Here is an 11830-nt window from a genome sequence, read left to right on the forward strand (position 1 = left end):
TTATATATATTTTATTTATATATTATATATAAGGATTTATTATTTATTTGAGAGAGTGAGAGAGCATGAATTTATATATATATAATGTATAAGGTTGGGATATATAGGATATATAATGTGTATATATATATATATAAACTTTTAAGTAAAAAGAAAATAGTTTCATCTGATGGATGCATGCAAGGGAAATGGGGGGGCCGAATTATTCTCCTGTTTCTTCTACTTTTGCATGTTTTAATTTTTCCATAATAAAAAGTTAAAAGTATAGGGACACCTGGGTGGCTCAGTCAGTTAAGTGTCTGCCTTCAGCTCAGGTCATGATCCCAGGATCCTGGGATCGAGTCCAACTCCTTGCTCAGTGGGGAGCCTGCTTCTCCCTCTGCTTGCTTCTCCCCCTGCTTGTGCTCTCCTTCTGTCAAATAAATAAATAAAATCTTTAAAAAAAAAGTTAAAAGTATAGATAGATAGATAGATAGATGCTTTAAAATAAAGTTTCTCAAATGAATTTTCTGTATCTTTCTCAGCATTTCCATTCAGCACATTCTCTGTGCTGGTCCAGAATGTTCTGTTATTTATTATTTGACATGCCTATCTTCCCTTGAGACTGCCAACTTCTTGAATTCAAACACTATTGTTCTGTCTTATTTATCTATATATCTTGGGGTGTTGCACATTCCTCATTAGTTGAGCAAATGCAGAATTGTCCTTAAATATATAGTTTGTTAATTTCTAGAAGTAAATTGGGACTATAGTCTCAGAGAATGGAAATATTGTGATGGTGAATGGCATGTAATAACAGGGTATCGCTGTAAACTTCAGTGTGGTCTCAAATTAGAGAGCATTAAACTCTTCTTTGAATTTCATCATTAAAAAGGCAGTTAGAAAGCAGTCAGATACACTTTTCCCTGCAGAGTATGTTTGAGGGAAGATTGCAAGCTACACCAGCTTCTTCACTATTCTAGCATTTGCAAAAATGCTTTAGCAAAATATTTGAGCTACGAGCTCTTAAAACTTCCCTACAGCAATGCTTCAGGCCAATTTCTAATGGAATGGGCACTCCTGCTTTTCAGAAAGCCCCTTTTCTGTCTGCAAATCACAAATGGAGACTGGAGATGGGAAGTTGGATGATGGCTAATTCGATTATCCTCCTGATCGGCTTTCTTCAAAATGCCCTGGCAATACACACTTTAATTATAAGAAGTGGTGCAGATTTGTATGTTAACTTGCATATGGTTTTCTCTTCTCCACATATTTATATGCAGGAATCCCAAAGCCCTGGGGCAGGAATGTGTGGCTGCCTGTGCACAGTTAAATGGCAAACATTCTTTAAATGTCTGTCGACCCTCCCTTTCCCCTCTGTCTCCTAATCTTAAACCACGCACTGTCTTAGTTGCTAGACTTGCCCTCCTCCAACCCTTCAGCAGAAACAGCACACTCATATCACAATGCTTCTTATACTTGCATGTGGCAATCATTTGAATCTGGCTAAAACACAGATTTGTATTCAGCAAGTTTGGGGTGGAGCCTGAGACTGCCCTTTTAACAGACTCCCAGATGATACTCCTCGCTCCTGGTCTAAAGACCGTACTTGGAGCGGCAAAGCTCTACATCAAGAGTCAGCAGATTTCCTGTAAAGAGCCAGATAGTAAAATTTTAGGCTCTGCGGGTGATAGAGTCTCTGCCCAACTACTTGGATCTGCTGCTGTAGCATGAAATCAGACGAACAACATGTAACTGCATGGATGTGGCTATGTTCCAATAAAACTTTACTTAGGCCCTGAAATGTGAATTTCATAGAATATTTCATTTGTTAGGAAATTTTATTCTTTTGATTTTTTCCCCTACCCTTTATTTATTTTTTTTAAGATTTTATTTATTCATTTGACAGAGAGAGACAGCACACAAGCAGGGGGAGCAGCAGAGGGAGAGGGAGAAGCAGACTCCCCACTGAGCAGGGGGCCTGCCGATGCGGGGCTCCATCCCAGGACCCTGGGATCGTGACCTGAGCCAAAGGCAGACGCTTAACCATCTGAGCCACCCAGGCGCCCCACTTTGAGTTCTTTTAACTGGAAAAAGTCAACATACAAGTTACTATTGATCAGAGAATCTGGTCTCACATAGGTTTTTTCTTTCGCATAAATGTAGCAAACAGCAAGGTTTCCAATCTATCTACTTTTGGTTTATAAGTATACTGGGCAATTCAAGTTAAAATACTCTTATCAACCTAAAACCCAGATTAAAACTTATTTTCTGTGTCTTACTGAAATCTCTCCCACTAGCCTCTAATGTGAAAGAGTAATCCCAAATCAAAAGAAAGTTGAGGGCAAGCATGGTTAAAGTCTACCCTGAGTGGCTTGATGGGGGGGGGCTCTCTAAAGGGGTAACAACTATAATGTAAATGTACCCCACAGCCACGTATCAGAGTGAAAATGCCTAAAACGATTTTCCCATTTTTCTGAAGACTCAAGGGACTTCTGCTGTTAGTACTAGTTTAAAATATTTCAATGAGGTTTTCACACTTCTAAGAAAAGCCTCGACTTGAGATAGCTAAAATAATCCCCATATACCTAAAAATGAGCACTGCCTTTAGAGTTCACGTTAATTTCCCTACTAGAGAGAAAGACCCAGCAAAGGCAGCTGCAGCGGTTTCGGTTCTGGGGTGTTCATTTTCTGCTCTCAAGAGCAGCTCAAGGGCAGCCGGGAGCCCTCTTGGCAACAGTCTTGGCAACCAGGCCCTGCTCAGCGGCGCCTTCTCCAGGGGCTGATTTAGCTTCTCGCTCTGCACTCAGTGGACAATTACAGCCCGGTTTCAAGTACTGACTGAAAAATTAACAGTCTCCAGAGTAATGAGGGAAATTATCAAGGCCACTTGGACCGGGGATTGAGAGCCTGGAGTGCCTGAGCCTGTAGGGGTTTTTCCCTCCGCCAGAGGTACCATGCTATGCTGTTCATGCTCTGGGGCTTTCTTTTTTCTTTTCTTTTTTTTTTTTTTTTTAAGATTTTATTTATTTATTTGACAGACAGGCACACAGGGAACACAAGCAGGGGGAGTGGGAGAGGGAGAAGCAGGCTTCCCGCTGAGACTTCCCGCCGGATGCGGGGCTCGATCCCAAGACCCTGGGATCATGACCTGAGCCAAAGGCACGACTGAGCCCCCCAGGCGCCCCACTCTGGGGCTTTCTTCATTCAGACTTAGAGGATGAAGATGACAATAAGACCTTTCCCTCCAAACAAATTGATATACACCTGTTTTCCTGCTTTCCCCAAGCCTTTTTCATAACGAAGAGGTCTGGCTTCTTTAGGAGTGTAGAAAGAAATTATTATCTAAGACCACTTTCTAAACCGTCTGCAGATGATCTGTGTTATATGATCCAGGGGAAGCCAGAGATTTCGGAAAACTTGGGATCGGCTCAAAGATACAGGGACTGGCTTTCTCCTTACCCTGTAGGGATGTTAAAAATAGCAGTGGAATTATAAAGAGGAATCTCAATCCTCCAGGAAAAAGAGGCTATACATAAATGCAGTGTGGTTTATACTTACAGAGCAAGACCAGACAGTGGGTCTTTCATTCCAGCGAGTATCATCCAGCTGCTTCCCTAACACAGAATTCACAGTTGGGGGGAGAAGACAGGACCAGCAAGAAAAAGAGAAAAATAGGGCAGGAGAAGAAGGAAAAAAAAAAAAAAACAAAACTAACTAAAGAAACAGTTCTAATTTTTCTTTGCTATTTTCAAAAAATACACCTAACAGGTGAAGAAACACAAAGATATAAAGTAATTAGTCTTGCCCTGCTCTCTCTCCTTTTAAGTGAGCCAGTGGTTTGGGGATTCCTTCCATAGATATCTCCATTCTCATACACATGTGTTTTGTTTTAAGATTTTAATTATCTGAAAGAGAGAGAGTGCCAGGGCCAGGAGGGGGGTGGGGAGAGCAGAGGGAGAGGGACAAACAACTCCATGCTGAGCTCTGAGCCCAATGTGGGGCTCAATCTTACAACCCTGATATCATGACCTGAGCCAAAACCAAGGGTCAGGGGCGCCTGGGTGGCTCAGTCGGTTAAGCGTCTGCCTTCAGCTCAGGTCATGATCCCAGGATCCTGGGATCGAGCCCCACATCGAGCCCCACATTGGGCTCCCTGCTCTGCGGGAGGCCTGCTTCTCCCTCTCCCACTCCCCCTGCTTGTGTTCCCTCTCTCGCTGTGTCTCTCTCTGTCAAATAAATAAATAAAATCTTTAAAAAAATAAAAAAAACCAAGGGTCAGACGCTTAACCAACTGAGCCACTCAGGCACCCCATCATACACGTTTTTAAATTTACTGATTGACTTAACATTGACAAACCTGAATGTGGAAAGTAGGGGAAAAGAGAAAGAAAATCCCCTGTTCACAGCCCTATTAACTAGAGACAACCCATGTTAACATTTTAGTGTATCACTTTCTAGGACTTCTAAACTAGAGAGGAAAAAGAGACCCGAAAGAGGAAGAAAAATGACGGCAGATGAAAGGGGAAGGAGAGATGGAAAACATTTACATTATAGATAGCATTGATGAGTGTTGAAAGTTTCTTGCCTGTCTAAGAAGGCCAAGTACATTCATCTATCCCGGAAGCCAACTGAAACAGGGTAAAAGTTAAGGAATTGTGTCGGTTTGCATTTAAGAGTGATCTGTAATTCCTAACTCCTGTGACTGATACTATTTGCATTTCTAAAATGGAAACTCTTGCTTCCCTAGCAACCTGGAGTTCAATGCTGCCCACAAAGTTCCACCAAAGTGAAGTGATCGATGGTGAAAGTTCTTGGCAACAGAGGTGGGAGAGCATGAGTTTAGAAGTGTGGATAGAGAATTGAAAAATACCAACCGTTTTTTCATGCCTAAATGTCTATAGAATTACTTGGAGATGCTAGTTAAATGGGCAGATTTCCGGACCCCTCCCCAGAGATTGTTATCCAGTGGATCTGAGGTTGGGCAGGGCCCCAAAAATTGCAATGTTAGCCTATATCCTGGGTAATATTAATGCATATCAGTCATGGACCTCACTTTGAGAAACACTGCATGGCACTAAAATTTAGCAATAACCTAAGTGGGAGGAAGATTTTTTTTTTTTAAGTAAAACTGAGTTCAACAGACTTTTGACTACAGGACTTTTCAGAGCCTTTACTAATCTAATGTCCATGGCTAATATCCCAGTAGGGATAGTATGCCAAATTTCTCAAACTTATTTCACCAAGAAAGACTTTTTTTCTCCCCCAAGGAACATCTTTGCATTAGTTTTCTGTGGGACATACTTAGCATTGCCAGTTTATTTGAGAATTACTTTCTTCCTGTTTTCAGTCTTGTGTAACTGCTGGGTTATTGTTGTTGTGGTTTTTCTTCTTGGATACTACGATAATAAAATATAAGAAGAATCAAGAACTTTCTCTTTAGTTTGTTTCCATAAATACACCATTCTTTAACATATCCAAAAATTGCAGCATGATACCAATATATGGGAATCCCAATGTAGACACTGTAGGAAGAATATATTTTAGGTAAGGGGGGGAGGGTGTTACGTTTCTTGCTAAACCTACTGGGGTGGTGGCAAAAGGCTTTGGAATCTGTCAGACTGGGGATCCAAACTTGTTACTAGCTGCAGATCTATAAAAGGTTAATGTCCCTGAATCCTTGTTCCCTCACAGGAAACTGGAAAATAGCTATCACACTGTCAGGCCCTTTTGTGAAAATGAAATGAGACAGCATTTGTAAAACACTTGGGCCTCAGTAAATAAATGTTCATTTACCCTTAACAAAGGTTTATCTCTTTGTAAATCATTTACTGGAAAGAGGTGGATACTCTGGAAGGACTTCACTTTAGTGGTTCAGCTTTCATTTCTTTTTTTTTTTTTTTAAGATTTTTTTATTTATTTGAGAGAGAGAATGAGAGAGAGAGAGCACATGAGAGGGGGGAGGGTCAGAGGGAGAAGCAGACTCCCTGCTGAGCAGGGAGCCCGATGCGGGACTCGATCCCGGGACTCCAGGATCATGACCTGAGCCGAAGGCAGTCGCTTAACCAACTGAGCCACCCAGGCGCCCTCAGCTTTCATTTCTGTTAGGTTTGGATCTCAAAAGAAAAGTCAGATGAGAGGATATACTTGGGTTTTACATATGTAAGTCATTAGAATGTGTCTGATATAACGTGTATCCCTTTCCTTGTTATCATAAGGCCTGAGTTGTTTAAAAATGTAAATAATGGAATTTTTAATAGTTTGTTTTACAGATGAGCTAGAAAAAGTTTATTACACTAACAATGTAAATAAAATTAAAACTAAAATTCATTCCCAAGTGAGAACAGTTATTATTTATGTTTACACATAGGGTGGTTTACTTGTTGGGGTAATTTCCCAGTGGTTTTACTTCTAATGGTAAAAGAATGGTAGGGTTTCCTGGGCTTACAGAAACCATTGTTGGGGAAAGGAGTTACTTCCCACCTCCCAGTCAAAATGCCATTAAAAGATTTTTTTTAATGGCATTTTGGAATAAATTTAGATTCACAGAAAATTTGCCAGGATAGTACAGAGAATTCCCATGTCCTCTCACTCAGATTTTATTTTTTAAAGCTTTTATTTATTTATTTGAGAGAGAGAGAGAGTGTGTGTGTGTGCACGCATGTGTGTGTGCGCGCACGCGCAAATTGGGGTGGACAGGGCAGGGGGAGGGCCAGAGGGAGAAGGAGGAGCAGACTCCCCACTGAGCAGGGAGCCAAGGTTGGAGGCCAAAGCAGGACTCCATCCCAGGACCCCAGCGATCATAATCTGAGCAGAAGCAGACGCTTAACCGACTGAACCACCCAGGTGCCCCAGAAGATCTATTTTAAAAAATAACCTAATTGAACACCTGGGTGGCTCAATCAGTTAAACGTCTGCCTTTGGCTCAGGTCATGACCCAGGGTCCTGGGATCGAGTCCCCGCGTTGGGCAACTTGCTCAGTGGGAGACTGCTTCTCCCTCTCCCTTGCTAGCTGCTCCCCCTGCTTGTGCACTCTCTCTCTCTCTCTCTCTCTCTGAAAAATAAGTAAATAAAATCTTTAAAATAAATAAATAACCTAAGTACAGGGGCACCTAGCTGGCTCAGTCAGAAGAGCATGTGACTCTAGATCTCAGGGTCATGAGTTCAAGCCCCATGTTGGGTGTAGAGATTACCAAAATAAATAAATAAACTTAAAAGAAAAATAACCTAAGTACTTTGTTATGTGTGAATCACAACATTGTAGTAACATAATCTTAATGAGTTGGTTGTTTTGCTGGCCCCCCCTAAGCTGGGTTCTCTTCTTCTTTGTCCTTTCTGTACCTAAGGCATTATTTCCTAACCTCATTATTTCTCTGGACAAAGCTCTTAGGGGATGGTCATCCTCTGAGGACCTTCATTCTAACTCCTAGGAGTTTGGGTATGTAGCATAGTCCTAAGCAGGCTGGTTGAATATCTTGGTGGCAGGTTGGCCTTGACCTACTATAGATAACACTATCAGTGCTGACCAGCATAGACCTCAATGAAAGGAGCCAACACTAAAAAAAATCTAAGTAGGAGACATTCTGGTTTCTTTCCATTCTCCCATAAACAAAACTTAGAGGCCTCTTGTCATGTTTTCTGGGGACTGACTTAAATGATCTCTGCAAACATGACAGGCATCAAATCACATGTCTACCTTCCTTCATGGATTCCAGCACTGTAGCTTTATTTTAAAATTGTAATTAAATTTAGATAAAAGTTTTGGTTTTTTTTTTAATATTTTACTTATTTATTTGACAGAGAGACACAGCGAGAGGGGGAACACAAATAGGGGGAGTGGGAGAGGGAGAAGCAGGCTCCCCGCTGAGCAGGAAGCCTAATGTGGGGCTCGATCCCAGGACCCTGGGATCATGACCTGAGCCAAAGGCAGACACTTAACGACTGAGCCACCCAGGCACCCTAGATAAAAGTTGTTTTTAAGTTTATTTATTTATTGAAGTAATTTCTACACCCAGTGTGGGGCTTGAACTCACAGCCCCGAGATCAAGAGTCACATACTCTTCCTAATGAGCCAACCAGCGAGGCACCACTAGGTAAAATGTTTTTAATTTTAATGTAAATATGTTTTCTTTACAGTGTTTAGGCCCATACAAAACACATTCTTGTAGGGCAGGTTGTCTGGTATGAACTTCTTACATCAGCATGGCCTTTTTGCCTAAGCACATTATTCTCACTAAACTGAATCTAGCAATAGCCATTATTCATAGGTCATTGAATTAGGAAATAAGTAAGTTATTTTTCCCATGTTAACTCTATTTCCTTAATGTAGGAGATTGGACTAGATCATCTGAGTGGTGAAAGGGCAAAAGAATTTGCTTTGGATCATCTAGAACTAATGATGTAATGTATGGGGATTAACATAAGAATAAAAAAAAAAAGAAAAAAAAAAGAATTTGCTTTGGAGTCAGTCACTTGTGAGTTGTCACTTTGAGTAATTTTTAAAAATTTCTCATTGCTGGGGCACCTGGGTGGCTCAGCCAGTTAAGCGGCTGGCTCCCCCGTCCCCCACCCAGGATCATGATCTCAGGGTTCTGGGATCTAGCCCCACATGGGGCTTCCTGCTCAGTGGGGAGCCTGCTTCTGCCCCTCCCCCTGCTTGTGCTCTCTCTAATAAATAAATAAAATCTTTTAAAACAATTTCTCATTGCCTCATGTCCTCACCTGTGAAATGGTTACCATATCTCATTTAATACTTGCAAGTGACAGGATTTAGAACATACTACCCCAAAATGTGGCACCTTAGCATATGGAATATTTCAAACTGAAGGAGTTCCAGAAGCAGCAGGTCTAGAGCTTTCTGACCAACACCTTCTTCCCTGAAGCAGGTCATAAGACCCTCTAGTGAGAGGCACCCTCCCTGAACTTGAAGGAAAAGAATATCTTTATCTTCAAAGGCAGAGGAATGTGGAGAGGAATCCAAAAGAACAGGCCTTGCTACATTTCCCCCAGTTTACTACCCTTAGTTCATACTCTTTAGTCCTATGACATTTTCCCACAACTTTCCACTCTTCATCAAACCTAGTATAAAAAGGCTTAGTTTTGGGGCGCCTGGGTGGCTCAGTCGGTTAAGCGTCTGCCTTCGGCTCGGGTCATGATCCCAGGGTCCTGGGATCGAGCCCCGCATCGGGCTCCCTGCTCAGTGGAGAGCCTGCTTCTCCCTCCCCCACTCCCCCTGCTTGTGTTCCCTCTCTCTCTGTGTCTCTCGCTCTGTCAAATAAATAAATAAAAATATTTAAAAAAAAAAAAAGGCTTCGTTTTAATTGTTTCTTCAGGTCTTCATTTACTTATGAGGCTCCCGTGTCACATACAAATGAAATTATATAAATCTGCATACTTTCCTCCTGTTAATCTGCCCTTTGTCAGTCTAATTTACAGGGCTCAAGCCTGAGAACCTGGGAGGGTAGTAGGAAGAAGAAATTATCCCTCCTCTACCTTAGGACCAAATGACATAATATATAATGCAGTTACTTGTAGCAAATGGGAGTTCTCAATGAATTAATAATGAATTCATTATGATTTCTTGTACATTCATCTTATCTTTCCCACTGAACTGTAAGCTCCTCAAAGGTACGGTTCTTTTCTGTCTCCACTGAACCTAGCAAAGCACTCAACAGGGAATAAACTCCAATTGACTATATTATTGTATTCTCATTCTCCAAGTTACCAACTGGTTTGAATTTTAATGAAAGCTACTCATGAGGTGATATTGACTCACCAAACTCTCACAGTTGCAACATAAGCCACACAAATTGAGTCATGTTTCAGCTTAAAAAGAAAACACCGCCAACAAAAACCCTAGCTATTTAATGAGCTTATTACAAAACTACTTTTCCTGTACTGGAATAGTTCAACACTGATGATGATAAAGTTAAAAAGCGATTAAGTGGGTCAAAGTGTGAATGAATTTGGAGGGTATGGAGGATGAGATCATGCCTAATGTGGGACCCACGGTGTAACTTCAAAAAAGAGCTATTGGAAAAGAATGATTAGCAAGGCTATTCATTAAAGTGCAATTTATAGTCTTGTTTTTTGATCAGTACTTTCACTGATCAAACATGAGTGGGACTTGACATCCTAAAGAAATGTTAGGATGTTTCATCAGCTGTGAAACTCAGTGGGTCTAAATAAGCTATCAAGACCTCAGTGCAAACACTGTATTAGTAAAGATGAGAGGCGGGGAAACTACTGGAGCCCACAGGCCAAATCCAACTGCCCGTTTTGCTGGGCCTGAGAGCTAAGAATGGTTTTAGCATGCTTAAATAGTTGAAAATGAATCAAAAGAAGAATAACTTTTTGTGACATGAAAATTATATGAAGTTTTACTTTCAGTGTCCTTTGGGACACAGCCACGCTCATCATTCCTGTATGGCCTAGGGCTGCTAGGGAGCTACAGACTTAGTAGTTTTAACAGGGGCCACGTGGCCAGCAAAGCCGAAAATACTCCCCAACTGGCCCTTTGCCAACACCTGGTAGAGGTTATAAAAGAAGTTTAAACTGAGCTCAATAAATGACTTTCCGTAAAATATGTTATTCTTAATACATTATTAATACTTACTATTGAATTTCATGGAATCAGGTAAGATTCTGCGTCCCCCACCTGCACGGCACCGAGGACGGTGGGGAGGGGGGCCCATCCCAGGGCCCTTGGAGGTGCAACAGGCCCTGTGAGTTTTGAAGATGTATGAAAGTTGTCATGATAAATGTTTTCTGAAAACTTCTCCTCGGGGATGGCTGTGAACAAAACCACTAGAAGCACGACAGCATAGCACAAGCATGCGAGTAGCTGCCGATGAACATCTACGCCCTCAGCTGTGGCGGTTAGACATTCTCATTGCCTTCAATGTGGTACGCAACATGTTAGAGCAAAAATGAAGGACTGGCCAAGAAGATATGAATAGAAGCAAATGATGAAAATTAATATGTTATTTGGCCTTGAACAGCCCACAATAAATTATACAGAAAAAAAAGGATTCCATATAATATGTTGTTTGTCGTTTTCATGTTATTTGATGTCTGAGAACAAATTCCCATTTTCCTTCACTCTCACACTGCATTTTCTTCACTCTGACACCAGACGTGTGGGTTTTCCCGACGCCAGCTGAGCGCCCTACAATTCAATTCAGTTCAACTCAGACGCTATCTACCTGGAGTTAGCATCAGATCCCACAATTAAGTGCTCAGTCTCACAAGACTGCCTGCCCCCAACTTCAGACGCCAACCAGCCAGAAGGGTTCCCATAACCTCCTCCTTGGGTTTGATAATTTGTTAAAATGGTTCACAGGAATCAGGGGAACACTTACTGAAGTTTACTGGTTTATTTTTATTTATTTATTTATTTATTTTAGTGTGTGTTTTTTTTTATTCGAGAGAGAGAGGAAAGAGAGTGAGAGAGAACACACAAGTGGGGGAGCAGGGGCAGAGGGAGACAGAGAAGCAGACTCCCCAGAGCAGGGTGCCAGACATGAGGCTCCATCCCATGACCCTGAGATCATGACCTGAGCCAAAGGCAGACGCCCAACCGACCAAGCCACCCAGGCGCCCCAGTATACTGGTTTATTATAAAGGCTATGATAAAAAATACAGATGAACAGCCAGATAAAGAGATTCATAGAGCAAGGTCTGGAGAAAGGGAGAGGAGCTTCCATATCCTCTCCAGATTGCCATCAACCCAGCACTTCCATGTGTTCAACAACCCAGAAGCTCTCCAAACCTTACTTCTTGGAGGCTTCATCACAACAATCAATGATCAATCATTAACTCAATCTCCAGTTCCTCTCCCCTTTCTAGATGG

This window comes from Leptonychotes weddellii, chromosome 8 (assembly GCF_054177405.1).
Source record: "Leptonychotes weddellii isolate Sample4059 chromosome 8, ASM5417740v2, whole genome shotgun sequence".
Taxonomy (NCBI): Eukaryota; Metazoa; Chordata; class Mammalia; order Carnivora; family Phocidae; genus Leptonychotes; species Leptonychotes weddellii.